This window comes from Podarcis pityusensis (genome assembly GCF_964106645.2).
Source record: "Podarcis pityusensis genome assembly, chromosome: 8".
Taxonomy (NCBI): domain Eukaryota; kingdom Metazoa; phylum Chordata; class Lepidosauria; order Squamata; family Lacertidae; genus Podarcis; species Podarcis pityusensis.
The window spans coordinates 41,053,677-41,074,930 of record NC_138033.1 but is presented as its reverse complement, the minus strand read 5'-3'; the positions used below and the strand labels follow the sequence as shown (position 1 = coordinate 41,074,930).

Genomic DNA, 21,254 nt, shown 5'->3' with positions numbered 1-21,254 from the left:
CACGGGGTGCCATTGAGGGTGGTCTCAGACAGGGGAAAACAATTTACTTCCAGGTTCTGGAGGAAGCTCATGAGCTTACTGCAGGTGGAGGTCAACTTTTCGACTGCCCGGCACCCTGAAACCAACGGGCAGGCGGAAAGAGCAAACGGTGTCCTCCAGCAATACCTGAGGTGTTATGTCAATGACAGAGAGAATGACTGGGTAGAGAGGTTGGCGCTGGCGGAATTTGCCTACAACAATGCAGAGAATGTGTCCACAGGGATGAGCCCCTTCTTGGCTAATTATGGGTGTCATCCCAGGGCATTCCCAGGGGGAGGAGGGGAGAGATGGAGCATCCCGGCAGCCGAGCATTTTGTAGAAGAAATGGAAGCAATCCATCGTCAGCTCCAACTCAACTTAGAAAGGGCGAAGGAAGAATACAAGAGGCAGGCAGACAAGAACCGAAGGGAAGGTGAAACCATAAGGGTGGGAGACCAGGTGTGGCTGTCAACCCAAGGGTTGCCGTTCAAAGGAGGTTGTAAGAAATTAAGACCCAGGAGGTTGGGTCCCTTTGAGGTCATTCAACAAGTCAACCCAGTGGCTTTCAGGCTCCGGTTACCCAACCACATGAAACTGCACCCAGTATTTCACAGGTCGTTACTGTCACCGTATGAGGGGGGACAAGAAGGGATGTCCACTCGGGGACCGATCATAGAAGAAAGGGAATGCAGCAGCCATGTGGCAGAAATCCTCGACGCCAGGTGGAAGGGGGATCAGGTGGAGTATTTGGTAGCGTGGGAAGGAGAACCGGAGTCAGAAAACACTTGGGTAATGGCAGAAGATATCAATGACGAGGTATTGATAGAAACGTTCCATCAAAGGTTCCCAAGGAAACCTCAGCCTGTGGAGAGGTTCCGGAGGGAATACTTTGGGACCACCGATGAGGAGGAGGAGTTGGAAGGATTCACGGATTCGGAAGGGGAAGGGGAGATGGACTCTGAGGAGGAGGAGTACTTCGAGACCAGGAACCGCAACAGGTGGAGAGAAGTGTTCGAGACATCGGAAGGTGAAGGAAGTTCCTTCCGGGGTTTTGCCTCCTCACCGCCCATAGAGGAGGGGGCGGGAGGGGGTGAAGGGGGCCCTGGAGGGGAGGTGGATGTCAGGGAACTGGCATCGGAAGGAAGGGAGGTGGAAGGGCTCACACAGGTTGGGAGAGACTCAGCAGCTGAAGAGGGAACCAGTAGGGGGAGAAGAGCTGAGCTGAGGGAAAGTGAGCAGGAGGGATGGCTCCGAGACACTTCCAGCGAAAACAGTGGGGAGGTTTCAGGACCTCCTGTAGGGACACCCACTCCTCGCCGGAAACTGTCACGCAGAGAGTCCAGAAGACGTGTTTCCGTTAAGGAGCTTTTATGTTGGAAGCAATTCCGAAAGCAACCACTGTCGGAATCTGCCAGCGACTGACAGAGCCATGTTTAAGGGGCTCCGTTACAGACAGAGGTTTGGAAACATGACCAAACTCTGAGGGACTTGGATTTTACGCACAAGCAGCTCATCGTCCCATCACAATAACATATTATATTCTCCATCTGATTCAGAGAACAGATGCAGAGCCCCTGGGAAACAGGAACCCATTTGTATCTGCCATCCAACATGGCAGAATGCATCAACTGTAGGTATAGCTCATAGTTTATTTTTGTACTGTTAGGTTGTAACTTGTATTTATTTTAAAATTTATAACCCATTTTTCATGGAATGCTGTGCTACTGTACTTAGACTATTTTTAAGTGAACTGCACTGAGCACAGATGCATTTGTAGAAAATGTAGGATTTAAACTGTGACTATGAGATACCCTCCCTCCCCCTCTTTTTCTCCTCCTCTGTCTTGCAGTTTTGCCACTTTTACATTATTTCAACCACCTCTCTCAATTCCCTCACCTCTTTTCTGTCATTTTCTCAGCCAGCATAGTCTTTCATGTTATCTTCTTTCTCCCTTCATTCTTTGTCTTTACTACTACTTTTTTTCTATCTCTTCAGAAATTAAAAGAAACGTATGGGTGAGTTTTGGATATGATGAAAAGTGCTTTATTTTTCCATCACAGGAAATGCGACTGCTCTGCAAGGCCAATGAAGTATTGTAAGCAGTTTTAAAAAACAAAACAAAAACACTGCAGCTAATTTTGTATAAAAATCAGCTAAGCCACTTCTTGCTATTCTTACCTGCAGACTGACTGTCATCTTCCCAAATCCCATGGAGTCTCACTCAGGATCTACAAGGTTACTACAAACAATTATTTGATCTCAATAAAGCAGAGAGGCAGAACTTGTTCTTACTAAGTGCTAACATTTAGGCTGCCCCTGAGATTGACCTGGAAACTGCAGTTGATGCAGACTGGGCATATATCACCACCACGCTACGCCATTGCTGAAACAATTGCACTGGCAGCAAATTAAGTAAATTCAAGATGCTGGTACTCAGAGCCGGCCCCAAACATTTTAGCACCTGAGGTGGACCCCAAAATGGCATCCCAGAAGCAGTGAGGGATGATCTACATCAGGAACAAGGTGGGGGGAAGAAAGTTTGACATCAGGAACTGCTGTCCCAATGGATCCAGCTACCTGAGGCAGTTGCCTCACCTTGCCTCATGTGTGGGCCAGCTCTGCTGGTACTAGTGTACAAAACCTTATACAGCCTGGGACCAGGATGCCTAAAAGATTTTCCCACCCTTTATATCCCCTCCTTTATATACCCAATCACTGTGCTCTGCAGCAGAGATCGTTTCATCAGGGAGTACATTCCATACAATGTGGAAACTGGGTATTTACCTATGGCAGAACTCCCTCCTGCTAAATATCAGGCAATCACCATCTCTATTATATTTTCTGTGCCCATTGAAGACTTTCCTTTCCCAACAAACCGTGTAAGTGGAGATCTTTATTCTGAATGTATGTATGTATTTAAAAGCAGCTATTATCCACAAGGACACGGGTGGTGCTGTGGTGTAAACCACTGGGCCTAGGGCTAGCCAATTGGAAGGTCGGCGGTTCGAATTCCCGCGGTGGGGTCAGCTCCCGTTGCTCAGTCCCAGCTCCTGCCCACCTAGCAGTTCGAAAGCATGTCAAAGTGCAAGTAGATAAATAGGTACCACTCTGGCGGGAAGGTAAACGGCGTTTCCGTACGCTGCTCTGGTTCGCCAGAAGCGGCTTAGTCATGCTGGCCACATGACCCAGAAAAACTGTTTGCGGACAAACGTCGGCTCCCTCGGCCAGTAAAGCGAGATGAGCGCAGCAACCCCAGAGTCGTCCACAACTGGACTTAACTGTCAGGGGTCCTTTACCTTTACCTTTTTATTGTCCACAAGCTACAGCACAGTTGGCAGAGCTTGAGACTCTTAATCTCAGTGTTGTTGGTTTGAGCCCTGCACTGCAGGGGGTTGGACTAGATGACCCTCAAGGTCCCATCCAACTTACAGTTCTATGACCTATTATCTACCACTTAACATTTGAAAAATCTGCAAGCGTTGTCTAACTTGGACCTGAAATTGCTTTTAAATACACTTTTATTATTGATGTTTTCATTGCTTTGGGATGGAAAACAATTAATAAATTTATGAAATACATACCATGTACATACAATGGTTATTCTGGGTGGTGGGAATTATAGGTGCCAGCCAGGCAGTATTATTCTGAATTTTGCTCGCTGCCCCAACCCTTGCAACCCTCTTCCCAAAATTTGAAAGTGGGGGAAACAGTTTCCCCTCCTCTTTCACTTCAAACCCAACTCAAAATTAATAAACTTTCAGCCCAGAGCAAAAATTTGCAGACTCACAAAATAAACACTGCTACATGAAGGCATTTAACCTAGGAAGAGAACTGCTATTCTTTTCCAATGGCTATTCCTGACTTGGTGCATTTGTAAATGTGGAATAAATGGCTTACACCAGAAGACAGACACACACACACCAAAAAAGAAACATCTTTTAGCAACAGGCCAACATCTGTTATGTATGGCTTGTAAATTTACCTTTCCGACCTCTCAACAACAAGGGAAATCAGACAGCTGAGCAACTTATATGAGTGGGGGACTTAGGCGGTTCTGCTTTGCGTCAAACTCCATTTCAGCCCCCCAAGGATCTCCTTTTTCATTTTACTCTTGCCCTTTCCCCATCACCCTGACCTACCTTTGTACTCCCCAGCCATTCAGCCTTTCTCTTCTTGTACAGAGGGCACCAGCTTGCTATTCCAAGCTGAAAGGGTATTTCCTGCACAAAAGATATTCTGCTGCTACTGCAATTTGACCGTCATCTTCTCCCTGAAATGCATGATTGCTTGGTCTGTGATACATACATATTGCATATGCTTTCTGCAGAAGGCTACAGAGTTAGCGTCAGTACTTAAGACTTCTATGAAACTAAAATGGTTTTCAAAAGGTGACAGAATCAGCAAGGAAGGAGAGTATGATTATATTTTTAGAGAAGGGTTGATGTAGATGCATCACATTTGGGTTTCCATAGGGCCTGCTTAAAACTCTGTTCTATTCATTATGAAAACCTGTCATATTATTTTTTAATGCTCTTGTTTCAGAAAACCAGGACAAAAATGTACCTTGGGAGGACAGAGGGAGTTGCACAAAACCAATGTAACACCAAAGACCAGAGAACACTCTTCTTTTCCTGATGCTTAGCAGAGACCATCACCCAGTTTGCAATGGCATGGTTCAGAATACAAATTTGTCCAACTCATCTACTCATTATTTTGGAAAGTCATTCACTATGCATTTGGACACCATAATCTGGTGGGGCAGAGCTACAGCATCAGCTTCCCAAGAGCAAAGTCACTCCCACATACTGGGAGGGAAAGCAGCGGCAAGGCTGGCATTGCATGGACACATTGGTAGAGTCAACCAGGTGATGCCACTTGTGTGTCAACTTGGCCCTGATCTTGTTTCTGCCTTGCCACGCCTGGTATGTGGCCGGGACACCACGACCAGGAGGCAATTGCTATGGCTTGGGCCCACAACATAAGCCGATCCTGGTTATACACAATATGTTTATTCTCCGGACACATGAATGGCTTGTCGGGGGGAAAGGATCCTGACCCATGAACAATGTTGGTTGTTCTTTAATAATAAAATCGCCAGGATCCTAAATACCAATGGATTGTTAAAAGGGCACTTGCCAAGGCTTATTAAGTACATGAACCATAAATCCATTTGGTCTGCAATTAATTCAAAATTACACAAGCACTAAATGTGTAATTAACTCAACGAGGAGTGTTTAGGCCTTTACGTTGGCATTTACAAAGGCAAGCTACAAGAAGTTTATTAGCTGGCAATTTATTACTAAAATACTGGCAATTCATGAGTAAGTTGATGGAAATCTAACTTGCTATCAGTTTATCATTATGGGCCAATTAAAAGCCTAAACAACCCTTTTAAATAAATTAAGAGCCAATTCAAAAGCAGGAGGAAACTTATTTCCACATGCAGGACCACACCAGTGGGACTGCTTTTCATTGGGCTGCCAATGTCAGAATTCTAGGGCTGTCATCTAATTAAATAAATTTTAGATGATTCACATTCAAACTCCATCTTAGAAGAGGCATCCTCTCATCTATGATTCTATGTGTGTGAGAGAATGGGTGATTCCTCTTCTAAGATAGTAGAGGGGAGGGGATGATGGATATTAGATGTCATCTACGATCCATTTTTCTCTAGGTACTAAAATAACTCAATATTTTTTAAGGCTTTGGTAGGAGTGCCCCCAAATTAAGAAATTTTGGGATAAAATTGGATCGGAAATACCAAAGAAGAAAAGGATTTATTGAACTTGTGGCATAACTTCGACTACCTATCTATATTTAAATTGCTAATAAATAAAAGTGCTATTAATTTCTCTAACTACAGCCCCATATGTGTTGTCCCCAAACGAAAACACTTACAATATCTGGAAACTGGTTATAAACAAAAAATAACACACAATATCTGTGTTGATCAAAGCTTACTTATGCGGTGGGAAGATGCCTGCAATGGTAATATGTAGAACAGAAAGAACATGATTCATCATTTCCTAGCATTGGCTAGTCTGGCTGGGAGCTGCTCTCCAGCACAGCTCCTTCACCTGCTATCTGATATTATTTTTTACTAGCTGTGACAGGGATTGAATCTGGGACCCTGTTGCATGTAAAAGCATGTGCTCTACCACCAAGTCGCAGTTCCTCCTTCTGATGAACTTGACTCTGAAAGCTTTTGCCATGAGCAATTTGTTGATCCTTATGGTGCAAGGAGACTTGTGTTTTGTTTTAACAGCAACAGACTAGGACAGCTGTTTTTCCAAAAGTTGTAAATACATTTGCTCTCGAATTCTGGGCAGCTCCACAGAAAATCGAAATCAGCTGTCTGATCCCTGTCAAATAAATACCAGATTTCCTATCATATTCGATTTGGAAATCTTACCATACACTGTCATTATTTGTTTGCCACACATCTTACTACTCTGAGGCATCCGATACCACAATGTCCCCTCCGCTTAAGCTGACATGTTGCAGTGAGCAATGTTCAGACTATTTGTTCCACCCAAGTCTTCATGAAATAAATATTGGTGTCATTAAAATAGCCCTGCCATTGCACCATCCCTTTCCCCGCAAAATCCCTTGAGAAGAGCACATACAATTTCTCCTGAGCCCAGCGTTTGAGGGCAGAATAGTGGTGGGCATTCTGAAAAGCTGCATGCGAAAGCTTCCAAGTTAGCCATCTTGAAAACAAACACAGCTCTGTCTCTTTAAATCTCCCTCCCCGTGATCACAAACATGTGTGTGTGTTTTATAAAGCCCTGGAAACTCTGCTGAGCCCTAGGGATGATGCCAACCAGAAACCCGGGTACCTTGGGACGAGAACTCTACTAGGCCCGAGGTACAACATGCTGTTTGTAACAATTATAATAATACACCTGTACTACCATTGTCAGCCTGGAGTAGCCACATGGGGTCTCATTAGTATTGTATTAGGACTACATGGGGGAAAAGATAATGGCCCATAATGAAAAATGCCAAATTTTCTATATAATAAAAATGAACTTGATTAATGAAAATCACTTTCAGGCAAAGGGTTACAGCGTTGTTAGAAATAAAAAATGATGTATTAATCCAACACTCTTACAGATGGTCCCAACCTCCTGACAACTGTTATTCATTTGAGATGCTATTAGCATGCATAATTATGCTAATTAAGTTGTAATTAAGCACCAATTCTTCAGAGGGCTTTTTCTTCTCCTTCCCTCTCTCAGTCTACCATTTAATACAACTCGGTGCTCTCAAAGCATGCTGAAAGCTTCAGACTTTGTGGCAATGCAAAAAAAGAAAGGATTCCTATCTTTGTAGCCAAAGAAGATGATTGACCCTCTAATCTCTGTTGAACAGCCCTGTCCTATGTGTGGTTACTGGGAGGGAGGGAGCACTCCCTTTTCACACTTCTTTGCCCATCATTACCTCCCCTTGTCTTGTGAGGTTCGTCATCAACACTCTCAAAATATATATTTTTACACATGATGAATACTGCAAGTTTTACGTGCACATATCCTTGTATATGCGTCAACACTGGTATCACACGTGCTTTTTTAAAACAACAATCCTGTCGTGTCATGCGTTGCAAGGCTGAAATGCTATTTGCTTGTTTTTGCATTTGAATGGGCAACATACCCACCTCACTTTCATAGATGTAAAGAGTCAAGAACTGTGTTGAACTGCACTGACTAATCTAAGGGGTTGCAAATTGTTCTGATTCACAGATAAGGATGTTGGAGAATTATGATAGGAACGGAAATGGAAATAGGAAGTGTCTTCTTATTCAACCCATGTCAGGAAGGGAAATCAATCCAGCAAATATGATTGGCATTTGCTGTTGTTGCTTTCACTCCATCTCAGAATATGGGGTACGCCTGACCTGACAACCCTGATTCCACCCTACCCAGTGAGCTGCTTCAGTTAGGGCCTAAATACTTAAAAGCATGCCTCACCCTGTATGTTGCTGTCCAGGAGTTGTGATCTGCAGGGGAGGCCCCCTGAATGTCCTTCTGCTGGGTTTCATACATTGGGTGGGCCTTCTCAGCAGTGGCACCTTAGAATTGGAATTTCCCCTGGAATATGACTGGCACCTTCCTTGCTTGGTTAAAACATCCCCACAAACTATAGGAACTTGGCATTGAGGAATCACTGACACTCAGCTGAAAGACTCGGGTATATGGGTGTAATCTTCTGTTTTTGTTGTGTTATACATATGTATTTTATTTTATCATATTGTTACCCACCCTGAGTATCTTTAGGGTAATGGCGGTATCTAAATGTTTTAAACAAAGAAACTAAATTTTTAAATACAGTGGTACCTCAGGTTAAGTACTTAATTCGTTCCAGACGTCCGTTTTTAACCTGAAACTGTTCTTAACCTGAAGCACCACTTTAGCTAATGGGCCTCCTGCTGCCACTGCGCCGCCGGAGCACGATTTCTGTTCTCATCCTGAAGCAAAGTTCTTAACCCGAGGTATTATTTCTGGGTTAGCGGAGTCTGTAACCTGAAGCATATGTAACCTGAAGCGTATGTAACCCGAGGTACCGTTGTAAAGAAACTAAACAACCCCACTCATCCCTCAACAACTGAACTTTTCGCCATTTTGATTTTGACCCAGCATGAAACACACACACACTCATGCACGTACACACACACACACACACACACACACACACTTTTAGATCACAATAGCTGAGAAAGCATTAGTCTCTCTCTCTCCATCCCCTCCTGTAACTCCGCAAGGGTGCATTCAGAAAGCTATGATTATTAGAATTTCCACCTACGCATTATCCCCCTGTAAAGCCCAGTTTTGAGGTTCTCAGCTGGGCAAGGGTCCAGCCTCATGGAGCCAAGAGGGATTTCATTTCTAACTGATTCAGCTGATTGTGCATAGAGCTGAAATGGCAAACATCTTAGGAAGAAAAAAAAGAAGCGAAGTTCCCGATATAAAATTAAACTCTGTACTCTACGTGCAAGCTGACACTGTAAATAGCCAGCCTTGGAGAGTTTCCTGAGATCCAAACATTTGGCTTCAATTGCCCCGCGTGCTCTCTGGATGCCCAAAGACTTGCCTTTTTATTTGAGAGAGTTTTATTGCCACCCCCCAACACATAAAACACATGACCAATAAAACCAGCATCAAGTTCAGCTCTAAGACGTGGAGGGGGAAAGAGGCAGGGAAAGAAAGAGAAACAAGGCACACAAGTACATATAACAGTTTGATTTAAATGTCCTGCAAAATATTCCATATGTGGACACAACTGGAATCTGTTAAAAGATAGCCAGAAATACAAAGTTCTCTCGCACTGCTGACAACTTGGCTCTTCTCTCCTTTGTTTGTACCTGGTGGCTCTTTTCTATTGACTGCTGCAATTCTGAGACAGAACATTAGCATCTCAATTTATTTCAGCATTCCAACGTGATACAAGTGAGTTGTCTCAAGTTTCCCTGAGAAATAAAAAATGAAACAAAAGCAAAAAAACCCAGCTCAATCAAACATTGAAGCCAATGGGTATCAAAAAATATATAAGCAAGTCTTGTTTTGATATTTCTGCAAACTCCATGTTATTTATTTATATCTCTCTTTTATAAGAGAGGTGCAGGTCAGTTCTGTATCCAGGGCAGTTGTTTACCAGAAACCCTACCTGCCCATGTACTGTCTCGCCAGAGTGGTGCATGCTCTAATTATCTCCTGCTTGGACTACTGCAATGCACTCTGCGTGGGGCTACCTTTGAAGGTGGCTCGGAAACTGCCTTTAATCCAGAATGCGGTAGCTAGACTGGTGACTGGGAGTGGCCGCCGAGTCCATATAACACCGGTCCTGAAAGATCTTCATTGGCTCCCAGTAAGCTTCCGAGCACAATTCAAAGTGTTGGTGCTGACCTTTAAAGCCCTAAACGGCCTCGGTCCTGTATACCTGAAGAAGCGTCTCCACCCCCATCATTCTGCCCAGACACTGAGGTCCAGCGCCAAGGGCCTTCTGGCGGTTCCCTCACTGTGAGAAGTGAGGTTACAGGGAACCAGGCAGAGGGCCTTCTCGGTTGTGGCACCCGCCCTGTGGAATGCCCTCCCATCAGATGTCAAAGACATTCAGAAGACATCTGATGGCAGCCCTGTTTAGAGAAGTTTTTAATGTGTGACATTTTAATGTATTTTTAATCTTTGTTGGAAGCCGTCCAGAGTGGCTGGGGAAACCCAGCCAGATGGGCAGAGTACAAATAAATTATTATTATTATTATTATTATTATTATTATTATTATATTACTATATTCTATTCATTCTACTCATAGGAACATAGGAAGCTGCCTTATACTGAGTCAAACTATTAGTCCATCTGTCTTAATCCCATCATATCTGGATAGGGCTGGAAAAGGATCCTACGTATAACCCTGTTAGTCAGTATAGACCAGGAGTCGGCAACCTGCGGCCCATGGGCCACAAGCGGCCCATAGGGGTCATTTAAACGGCCCACAAGCCGCCCCCAAACCAAGCCACCTGCTTGGCGAGTCCCCACGCACGGCTCTAAACCAGCACTGCACGGAGTGGGAACCGCGTCTGTGCAGCCCACGGAGCGATCTCCGCAGGAGTGAACCGGCCCAGGTGAGGTAAACCTTGCCGACACCTGGCGTGGACCAGGGCTTGTCAACCTGGTCCCTATCATCCACTAGTGGGCGTTTCAAGATTCTAGGTGGGCTGTAGGGGGTTCTACGGCACAAGCTGAATCCTCCTTTCATCAAGCACTGGTGGGTGGTAAGCAAATTTTACCATCAAGAAAGATGCATTAGTGGGTGGTAGGTGTAAAAAGGTTGACTACCCCTGGTGCAGACAGTACTGAGCTAAATGGACCAGTGGTCTGATTCTGTATATAATAGATTCCTGTGTTCCATGAATTATTGAGAAGGCCTAGTTTTTCACTTGGCATTAAAAGGATGGTATTAGGTGAACCTATATATATATGTACACACACACACACACACACACATACATACAAGAAGGCTGGAAGATAGTTACTTTCCTCTCTTCTCCTTCCCATCAGATTTGATGGGCCTTTTGCAAGTCTCCAATAAAACTCATAACTGTTAAGTGAAACTGGTACCTTCTAGTTGTACAGTAGGGAGGCAGGGTGTGAAGACTAGTCCTGTACACATTGACTCCAAAGTAAGTTTTCAAGCATTCCATGGCACAGAAATTTGATATGATGGCAGTAGATCAGTGTGTTGGAATTGTTATTGTTGTTTAGTCGTTTAGTCGTGTCCGACTCCTTGTGACCCCATGGACCAGACCACGCCAGGCACTTCTGTCTTCCACTGCCTCCCGCAGTTTAGTCAAACTCATGCTAGTGGCTTCGAGAACACTATCCAACCATCTCGTCCTCTGTCGTCCCCTTCTCCATGTGCCCTCCATCTTTCCCAACATCAGGGTCTTTTCCAGGGAGTCTTCTCTTCTCATGAGGTGGCCAAAGTATTGGAGTCTCAGCTTCAGGATCTGTCCTTCCAGTGAGCACTCAGGGCTGATTTCCTTCAGAATGGATAGGTTTGAACTTCTTGCAGTCCATGGGACTCTCAAGAGTCTCCTCCAGCACCATAATTCAAAAGCATCAATTCTTCGGCGATCAGCCTTCTTTATGGTCCAACCATAGCTTTTTGTGTTGGAATTATATCACTGCAAAAAGTGGAGGGGAAAGGCTTTAAATCAGAGCATTGATAGGAAGGGGGAGGGGAGGCTCAACTTTCCCCACACCTGTGGCTGTGAACTCCTCCTCACACCCCTAAACTATTTGCCATTCTTCTCTTGGTGGGGTTTCATAATTATAAGTGACCAAATGGCAAAGAAGCTGTTTGGGAAAGGATTGCAGGGGAAGGGGAAGGGTTCAGCTACCCTCTCCCACCTACCAATGCTACACTTAAAATCGGGAATGGTGAATCTCAACCCCAGTGCTGAATGTGGCTTCTCTATCTGGCCCTTTGAGCTCTCTTCAGAGCACACCCCTTACTGGAACTGCTCTGTATCCTGAGAGGACACCTAGCTGAAATGTGTCCTTTGAGAGTGCCTCTTGCTTGCCTGGATGAAAGGGGGGGGGGGGAGAGATGTTAGTGTGTGTAGAAACTAACCTGTCACATACAAGGGAAAACTTGCATTTGTTGTTCCACCTACTTTTTGCTTCTTACCCTTTCCACCACAGGCAGATGGCCTCTTAATTTCAACAGGTCTGCTCTGTGTAGGACTTAGATGAATACAACCCACTGCACTCCCCTCGTGCCCCCCCAAATACATATTAAATCAAGTCTCAGCTAGTAATTTGTCTGCCATATTCTTAACCAAATGAAGTGTCATAAACTAACTCATGTACCCTCGTTGCAATAATCAAGGGGGGGTGTTACTCAAAGCATGGGTAATGCATGTCCTTTGACCCTTCCTCTTGACTGCAGCTTTACCCCACCAGTAAAGACAAGGGAAGGGAATTCACCCAATGGAAGAAGTGAATCGGATGCAAGGAAAGAATGGAATATGGGCAGTCAGGGGAGAAGAGGCCATCAAATGAGGTCAGCAGGCATTCCTAAGCAACTAACAATTCCATTACACCATTGGCTGTAGAAGGAGCTGCCACCCCACCATGACCCAAAATCAACAGATGTGTCATGTTTAAGATTGTCTTGGCACTGAGTTCGCTTCTTGCCTATTTGAAGAAAACCTTGCAGCCAAAGTTTGCTCAGGGTGTGAGCTGAGTTTTGGTTAATGCATAAGCCAACAACATTAACTCTTGGTGTTTGGTGGATTTACACCCATAAATGGGCATAATTAGCATTGCCTCTGTTGCTGTGAGGATGAAATAATCATTAAGATTTGTTACATCATTCAAGGATGGTAAAGACCCTAAGACTGCAATCCTATGTAAGTCACCACAGGAGTAAGTCCTATGGAAATCTATTTTTAAATGAACTTTCCAAGCATTGTTAGAAACACATATTTTGAGAAAGGGAACAGCAAATCTTCATGCAGGTGGTGGTGGTGTTTTGTTTTGTTTTTGAAATGGCAGGTTACTGCTGAAATGGGATGGACCTGAGTCGTGGGCGAACACATATGAAGATTATACTGACTGGAAATATACTGATGTGCCCTGCCCTGTGGTGAACTCTCCTTCACTGGAGGTTTTTAAACCGGGATTGGATAGCTAAATGTCAGGAATTCCTTAGCTGTGGTTCCTGCCTTGCAGGAGGTTGAACTAGATGACCCTTGGGGTCCCTTCCAACTCTATAATCCTGTGATTACATCTGTAAAAGAAGCATAAATTGGAACCAAGCATCCAGGCAACAACCGAGAGAGATTTATAGGCATTCCTATTAAATGATCTTGAAGCTCAAAGCTATGACTCTTTATCTCTGTAGTTTTTCCTCAGCTTTTCCTGGGAAGTGGTCAATATTGTGTCTTCATTTTTGTTTTGTTTTTTGAAGTGCAGAAAAAAAATTTTTTTTGCTTCTAAAGACTTTTCTGGACTAGAATTTGCATCTGCTTTCAGTTTACTGCTCTCACTGCTGTAATGTTTAAAGAAAAGCCGTTTAAATGTCAGTCCCACTCGCTATTCCCTTAGCAGGGACAAAACACACCATCCATGACATCAGTTAATCATCTCAAACTATCAGCCTGTGCAGATAGTTGAGTCAACAACAAGCCTCTAAGATGCAAATAGCTCACATAACAATGACATGATAATTATTTCACAGACAGATGTCCTGGACACTGAAGCTGAGTAAGAGTTCGTAGGAACAAATCTTTCAAGCCTATCCCTGACTAGAGCCAATGCTGACAATCAGAATGTTATTTATTTATTTATTAAAACATTTATATACAGTGGTACCTCGGGTTAAGAACTTAATTTGTTCCGGAGGTCCGTTCTAAACTTGAAACTGTTCTTAACCTGAGGTACCACTTTAGTTAATGGGGCCTTCTGCTGCCGCCACGTGATTTCTGTTCTCATCCTGAAGCAAAGTTCTTAACCCAAGGTACTATTTCTGGGTTAGCGGAGTCTGTAACCTCAAGCATCTGTAACCTGAGGTACCACTGTATACCGTTTTTCATTTAAAAACACAGTAAGTTGGTTTACAGCACAAAATAAATACAATAGAACAGTGAAAAATATGAAATGGCTTTGAGATGCTTCATGTTAGCATAAATAAAAAAATTCCTTCCTGTAGCACCTTAAAGACCAACTAAGTTAGTTCTTGGTATAAGCTTTCGTGTGCATGCACACTTCTTCAGATACTATGGCAGACCAACACGGCTACCCATCTGTAACTGGATTCATGTTAGCAGAGTTACTTAAAAAATGCAGAGTGCAGAGAGAAAAGTCTTGATAACATTCTGCTCAACAAAGTGAACAAAAACAGTGTATAATCTGAGAAAGGAGCAAATAGGTTTTGTCTTTCTTAGGACAGGCTTTCAACATAGCAGGGATACAGTCAACCAAACATACACAGGAAAAATTTCCCTCAGAACTACTCAGCCAATCAGACCATATGCTACCTCAGCAGAGATAATTCCACTCTGCCTGGTTGCTAAGCAACATTCCCAACCATCCTCCTTTTGGATAGTGGACCTTATCAGTAACAGAATTGACCTTTAAGTGACAAACTGAATGATCCTGGCTGTCCTCTAGGAATTGATTCATAAATGAAAATAAGAATAAAATACTTCAAAAAAACCAAACTCCAAAATACCACAAATATCAAGAATTGTCTGTAGAGGTAGTACTAAAAATCATTGCTCAGGAATGCCTTCACAATTAGGTATGTTTTAACCGCACAGTGAAAAACCATTGCCAGAGTGCTTACCTTAATGCTAGAAACATTAGGGGGTTCAGTGCTTAGTCAAAGTCAAGGATTGCTTAATATCAAGCATAACAATCGGCCATCTAGCCACCCCAGGTCTACAGAAATGAAAAAGGGCCTGACTCTGAAGTACCCAGTTCCAATGATCTCCCAAGAACATAAAGTGAAGTTGTACCCATTTATTACAAAAGTGGAGCCATACCTCTGGGTTGAATCTCTCTCCAAGTCTTTCACTTAAACTTGATTGAAAATAAGTTCTTCCTATTTATTTAATGGTCCCTTTTATTCTGCTTTTACAATAGGTGGCCATAAAAGTTGAAATTTACAGAACACTTAAGACTGTTGTGTAATCATAAACTCATTTTTCAACCTGAAGCTTTGCTTCATTCGTTTACTAACCAAAAAAAGGGGTTGCTGATGTGTTGCTGAGATCTGGTATCCACCACATGTTGTAGTAATGATCACTCTTTAAATATACCCTATAAATCACACACTGGAAGAGTGTGTTTGAGAAGGCTGATGTGACACAGGTCAAAGGGCAGAGGCAAAAGGGTGTTATGTTTATAGTCCTTTGGAGGGGAACTGGTTAATTAAAAGATGGCCTTCATTACACCTTCCAATGGAGCACTTAGAGGAACTTTTCTGACTGCGACTATCCTGCCAAAATCTAATTAGAGATTCATTGCATCTTATAAATCAATGTTATTGTGTGTCAGGCAGATACAATGCATCAAGCCTAAGTGGAATTTTAACTGTCCAAATCCGTTTGTCTAAACATCATAAAACCTGAAACAAATCAAAGAGCCAGTTATGCTAATAAAAGAGACACATATTTATTATGAAATACTGTGCAGTGTGTGTGTGTGTGCGTGCGCACGTGTGTGTGTGTGTGTGTGTGTGTGTGTGTGTGTGTGCATGCTTGCTTAATGATACAGGAACGGAGCCAGATCTATCACAGTAGCAAAATCCCACCTTCTGGGCAACAGTAATAGCCCTGGCTAAGTTTTCATCATGCGTAACTAGCTGAGTGCAAAGACTAGAGCCCCAGATGGAGACACACATCCCTGTGGACATCAAAAAGTGCTTCTCTGCAGTTCAATAGCTCTGGGAGAGCATTGCAATATGGATGCAGGTGTGCATCCTTCACCAGCTGCATGCACTTGGGTCCTCTGTACAGGTTTCCTGTGATTGGAAGGGGAGATGGTTGCTTGGCCCACACACTTGTGTCTGCGTAACCAAATGGGATATTGCACAGGTAGTAACAACACGGAGACAGAGACATTTGTTGCTGTTGGCATCCATCTGTCTTGAGAGACAATGAAGTGTGCCTCCAGGTGTGGAACCACTGTGTTCGCAGCACCGAAGTGACCTCCCCAGGGGGCAAGCCTGGGCAGTGTCTTGGGCCACCCAGACGACAAGATCCCCTCTTGGCTTAAGTGATGTGGTCGAAAGGAAAGGAAAGCAATATGTCTGGCACCAGCTTGGCTGCAGAAGTTGTCGGAAGGAGGTGTGAAAGGCGCCATTGAACCGCCGTAGAGACACCACTCTGGATTTGTGTAGGGTTTAGTCCTTAGCCTTTTCTTCTCCCAAAGAAGAAGAAGGCAGCAGAGCTTTAGAATAAGAGTTTTGCTTCTCCTAGATGGACTATCTTCCCCAGTTGATGAGCCCCTTCTGCCCCTCACTTCACAGCATGTGCAGAAATTGCTTTCTTGACCATTAAACCCACTCTTGGTCTCATCCAATCCACTAGTGCCTGTCTTCTCCTGCAGGGGAAGTCCCTCATTAACAGAGGATTTGAGACTCATCGGCTACCCTCACCTGGTTTAGCCGGCCAGTCGAAGCTCTTCCCAAGGTGTGGCCACTGTTGCATGCTGACAGCTTCTAGGAGCCACAAGTAAGAGCTGAGTGCAGAATGGGGACCAAAGGTGGACAAACTGCCCCAGAAGGAGCACGGCGATCCCTCCCTAACACCCCATACACCCCACAGAGAGATGCTATATGAGACCTTACTGATGTGACTGCAATAACCATGCTAAGTTTTTAAAACTTAAATAGCTAACCTTATCCATCCACACTGTGGTCCCAATTAGATGTGACTGTCCGCCTCCTTGGAGCTGTTCTTGACATTTGACACCAGAGGTGTATGTTTTGGGAATCAACCCCATTCTTGTAACTGTGGTTTTGTTTTAGAGTGTTTAAATATTGTTTTAATATGTTTTAACATGTTTAAGGGACTCGTGTGGTGCTGTGGTCTAAACCACTGAGCCTCTTGGGCTTGCCAATCAGAAGGTTGGTGGTTCAAATCCCCGCGACGGGGTGAGCTCCCGTTGCTCTGTCCCAGCTCCTGCCAACCTAGCAGTTTGAAAGCAAGTCAAAAGTGCAAGTAGATAAATAGGTACCACTCCAGCGGGAAGGTAAACGGCGTTTCCGTGTGCTGCTCTGGTTTCGGTGTTCCGTTGCGCCAGAAGCGGCTCAGTCATGCTGGCTACATGACCAGGAAAAACTGTCTGCGGACCAACGCCAGCTCCCTTGGCCTGTAAAGCGACATGAACACGGCAACCCTAGAGTCATCTGCGACTGGACTTAACTGTCAGGGATCCTTTACCTTTACCTTTAATATTGTACTTTGGTTTCCTGTCTCCTGATTTGTCCTCTGGTTCTGACTTGCTCTTTGGCCTTGATTTTTGGCTGATTCCTCAGCCCTGCCTTATTGTTTGCCCTTTGCTCCTCACTTCTCAATTGCCCCAGAGCTCCTGGTCCCCAGCTCCTGGCTCACCATCTACTCAACACCATAGTTTTCTATGTGTAGGAAACATTTTTGCATGAAGGAACATCCCATCCTGTGAGTCCTCAGTGGCAATCTGAAGTGGAACAGCCCTGACAGTGCCTTAAAGGTAAAGGGACCCCTGACCATTAGGTCCAGTCGTGACCGACTCTGGGGTTGCGGCACTCATCTCGCTTTATTAGCCAAGGGAGCCGGCATACTGCTTCCGAGTCACGTGGCCAGCATGACTAAGCCGCTTCTGGCGAACCAGAGCAGCGCACCGAAACGCTGTTTACCTTCCCGCCGGAGCGGTACCTATTTATCTACTTGCACTTTGATGTGCTTTCGAACTGCTAGGTTGGCAGGAGCAGGGACCGAACAACAGGAGCTCACTCCATCGGTGGGATTCGAACCGCCGACCTTCTGATTGGCAAGTCCTAGGCTCTGTGGTTTAACCCACAGCACCACCCATGTCCCTTATTGACAGTGCCTTACGTCATTTAAAATTAAGCCTACTTCCCTGTATACTGCTAGAATCCCTGCTTGACTTTCCTGAGCAGTATCCAACACAAGTCCTTACCTTTGTAAGTTTTGTCTATTAGCTTCTATGAGTTTACTAGAATTGGATACAACCCCCTGAGTTCTTTTTAAAGCCACTATCCTTGAGGAAACTGCACAAGAATATTCAGTCTATTTGACAAATCCATATGGACTGGCAACATTTTTAAAAAAAAATTAATGAAAGAAAAAAAAATCCCTGGAAAGTCTCTAAGCTATCATATTTTGCATTAGTTATCCTAGTCCACTTCCCCCACTTTGTAATAACTGGTTATCAAAATGGAAAGTGTAGAACACATTGCATAACAGAGTTCACTGATGGGTCAGCTGATTGCCTGTTTCTTCCTGCATTTCAAGGAAACCATTAACTGATTTATTGCTGAGGCTTATATCACAATTTCTAAGAAAACATTGTTTGCGGTATGATACGTAAAAAAAAAAAAAAAAAGCCGAGATGTTTCCAAGCGTCTAAGCCGTAAGATGAGATCAACACCACTTTCATACGACTGCACTTCTCAGTCCACAGGGAGCTCTGTAGGGAGCTTATAGATTTAACCTGTAAAACAATTAGATCTACGCCAGCCCTCCACATGTTATCACTAGCCAGCGGGGTGCAAAACCTCTTTATCAGTTGCTATAGAGCAAAACCTCTTTATCAGTTATTGTAGAGAACAGGTTGTTACACAGTCATCCCCATCTCTGATCTGCCCAGCACAGAGAAGCACCTTGAGATATGAGTGACTGGATTCTGAGAAAAACAGACAAATAAGTAGCTAAGTCAAGTAGGGTTAAATAGTGTTGTGCTCTGCAAACATGGCACAAAGGCTGGCAACATTAACCATGCTTTGGGGAAATCCCTTGCAGATAATTGCATTGCCTGGAGACAGTCAGAGAGGCAGTTTTAGGGCAATGTGACTGGTTCCCCCACACTGGGCACTGAATGGAGAGGGAGCCCAGTAAGCACATGCCTGGCTATGGGAAGGCGGCGTGGGGGCTCTGACGGGGTCCTAGATTCCTCCCTCCTCCTCCCCCAAGCCAGGTAAGTGCTAACTAGGCTTTGGGAAGGAGACAGGAGGACTCAAGGACCCTGTCAGAGCCTCACACCTCTTTCCCAAAGCCCATTGCCTCACTTACCAGGCTCAGCACTCAGTGCATCTATCTCACAGCCCTAAATCCTGCCCGCTACACCATTCCCATGCTGCCAGCCAGAGATTTGGATTACAGTCTGAATGAGTTTAATGCTCACCCTTCAGATTGTGCCAACACAGGTGTTCATCAGAAAAAGTGGCAGTGCATGAGTGAAATGTGCTTCTTTCAGGTCTCATGCTCTACAGACATAAATATGGGCAGAATGGGCAAGTTCAGATTACTATGGAGGAGATATTAAAATATATAAAGATTCCTGCTGGATCAGGCCAAAGACCCATTTAGTCTAGCATCCATTGGCCAACCAGATACCTCAATGGGCAGCGTACATTTCATGCCTTGCTTTGCACACAGCACAGAAATAGTAATGGAAAACTCACCCCATTGTAAAGTTGCTTTTCCCAAGGTAATTCAACTGGGCTGCTGTCTTTCTAGGAGTTAACTGACACTGGGACATTAATATGGATACTACTTTTTTTTTTTCTTCCTAGGAAAATGCTCAACTACCCATAACTCAAGACACGTATTTATTGACCTGGACTGCCAGTAGCCTGAGAGAAAATTCATGTCATATTTGCACTGAGACATTCAGCTGAATTTGATGGGAAACCTGGTTGGACAAGGTTCTCCATCTCAATCCCATATAATGCTTTTTAAAAGAAAAAGAAAGAAAGACTCCTCACTTCCACAGCATTTGCCCAAAACAATCAAGAAGAATCCCACCCCCACCCCCATTTTTGGTTTACAAAATGAGTACTTATTGTGCTAGAAAAGTGTTTCAAAAGGAGCGCCTTCATTCTTATGCAACATGAAGTCATGAATTCTGCATGAGGCTGCATGCACACCTTGTCAGAAATTATATCTGCTTCAGCTAGAGGGACAATGATACATATGTTCGTACGAACACATAATATGTTTTATTTAAAGTATGCCATAAATATATTTTTTGCCCTCTAGCAGAGTTTAGAATGAACAGGCGCTGTATGGTATCATGACAACAATGTTCAGATAACAGAAAGGGAAGAAATCTATTCGAAATTGTCTAACTTTATCTGTGCGTGTGTATGTGGGGGGAATACTCCATATCTTTACTGATAAAATTGGCACTTGCAGGAGACTTACTGCAGTAAAACATATGCATTCTGCCCATTACGCAGAATTACACTAACATGCTGATTCAGTATAGTGGTCTTCACGGAGGAGGCATTACTTCTTGATGGCTCTCTCCATTCTGAGGCTTGGGGACAAATCTTACCCAATCCTACCATGACACTAGGAGAGGAAATTCAAGCATCCCTTAGGGATGGGGGGAAATTTTATTCCTTTCCCATTTAAGGGCAAGCCTGCCTAAACTGCGCTTTCCAAAACAGTGTGAAATCCAAAACACAGCCATCCTTCAAAATTTGCACTGCTCCAAATTTTGTAACGCAGTTCTCAAAGGATAGTTGTGTTTCACTTTTGGTTTATGTCCTGTTTTGGAAAGTGCAAATTAGGGTAGGCTTGTGTTTCTTTATATACATACATTTCTTTACATTATTTAGACTGTGAACCTCCCTGAGATCTTTTGATAAAGGGTGGTATATAAATTTAATAAATAATAAAAATAAAAATACAAAATGGCTTCAATTTCTCCTCCATCCCTAGTCCCTTCACTTGGTCCGTTTACTCAAGATGCATGCAGTTTCTCTCCTGCACCTGCTGCACAGTCCTCCTTTGGATCTTGGCCACAGTGAGTTTATCAAGTATGCTAATATTTACCTTACGTATTGGCATACACAGTTCCCATCAGCTGCCAGACTTAGTCTATCTGTTGAGACCATCAGTGTTGGATTGCTCTCTAGCAGGGGGAGAGCAGAAATCCACCTGTGTGAATTCTTTGTTAAAGAGAATGAATAGATTTATTCATGAGCTAGACATCAATTA

The 21,254-nt window shown here is 43.9% G+C and overlaps 1 long non-coding RNA gene across 2 annotated transcripts; it reads right to left on the bottom strand.

Moving 5' to 3' along the window:
* Positions 1 to 9,137: 9,137 nt before the first annotated feature.
* Positions 9,138 to 21,254, bottom strand: LOC308482918. 2 transcript variants are annotated; one of them, XR_013989495.1, is made up of 3 exons: positions 21,090 to 21,254; positions 11,134 to 11,699; positions 9,138 to 9,484 (listed from the first exon to the last, which is right to left on the bottom strand). It is a non-coding gene; the product is annotated as an uncharacterized lncRNA (long non-coding RNA). The 2 variants fall into 2 exon arrangements; XR_013989496.1 differs by lacking the exon at positions 21,090 to 21,254 and adding an exon at positions 16,546 to 16,812.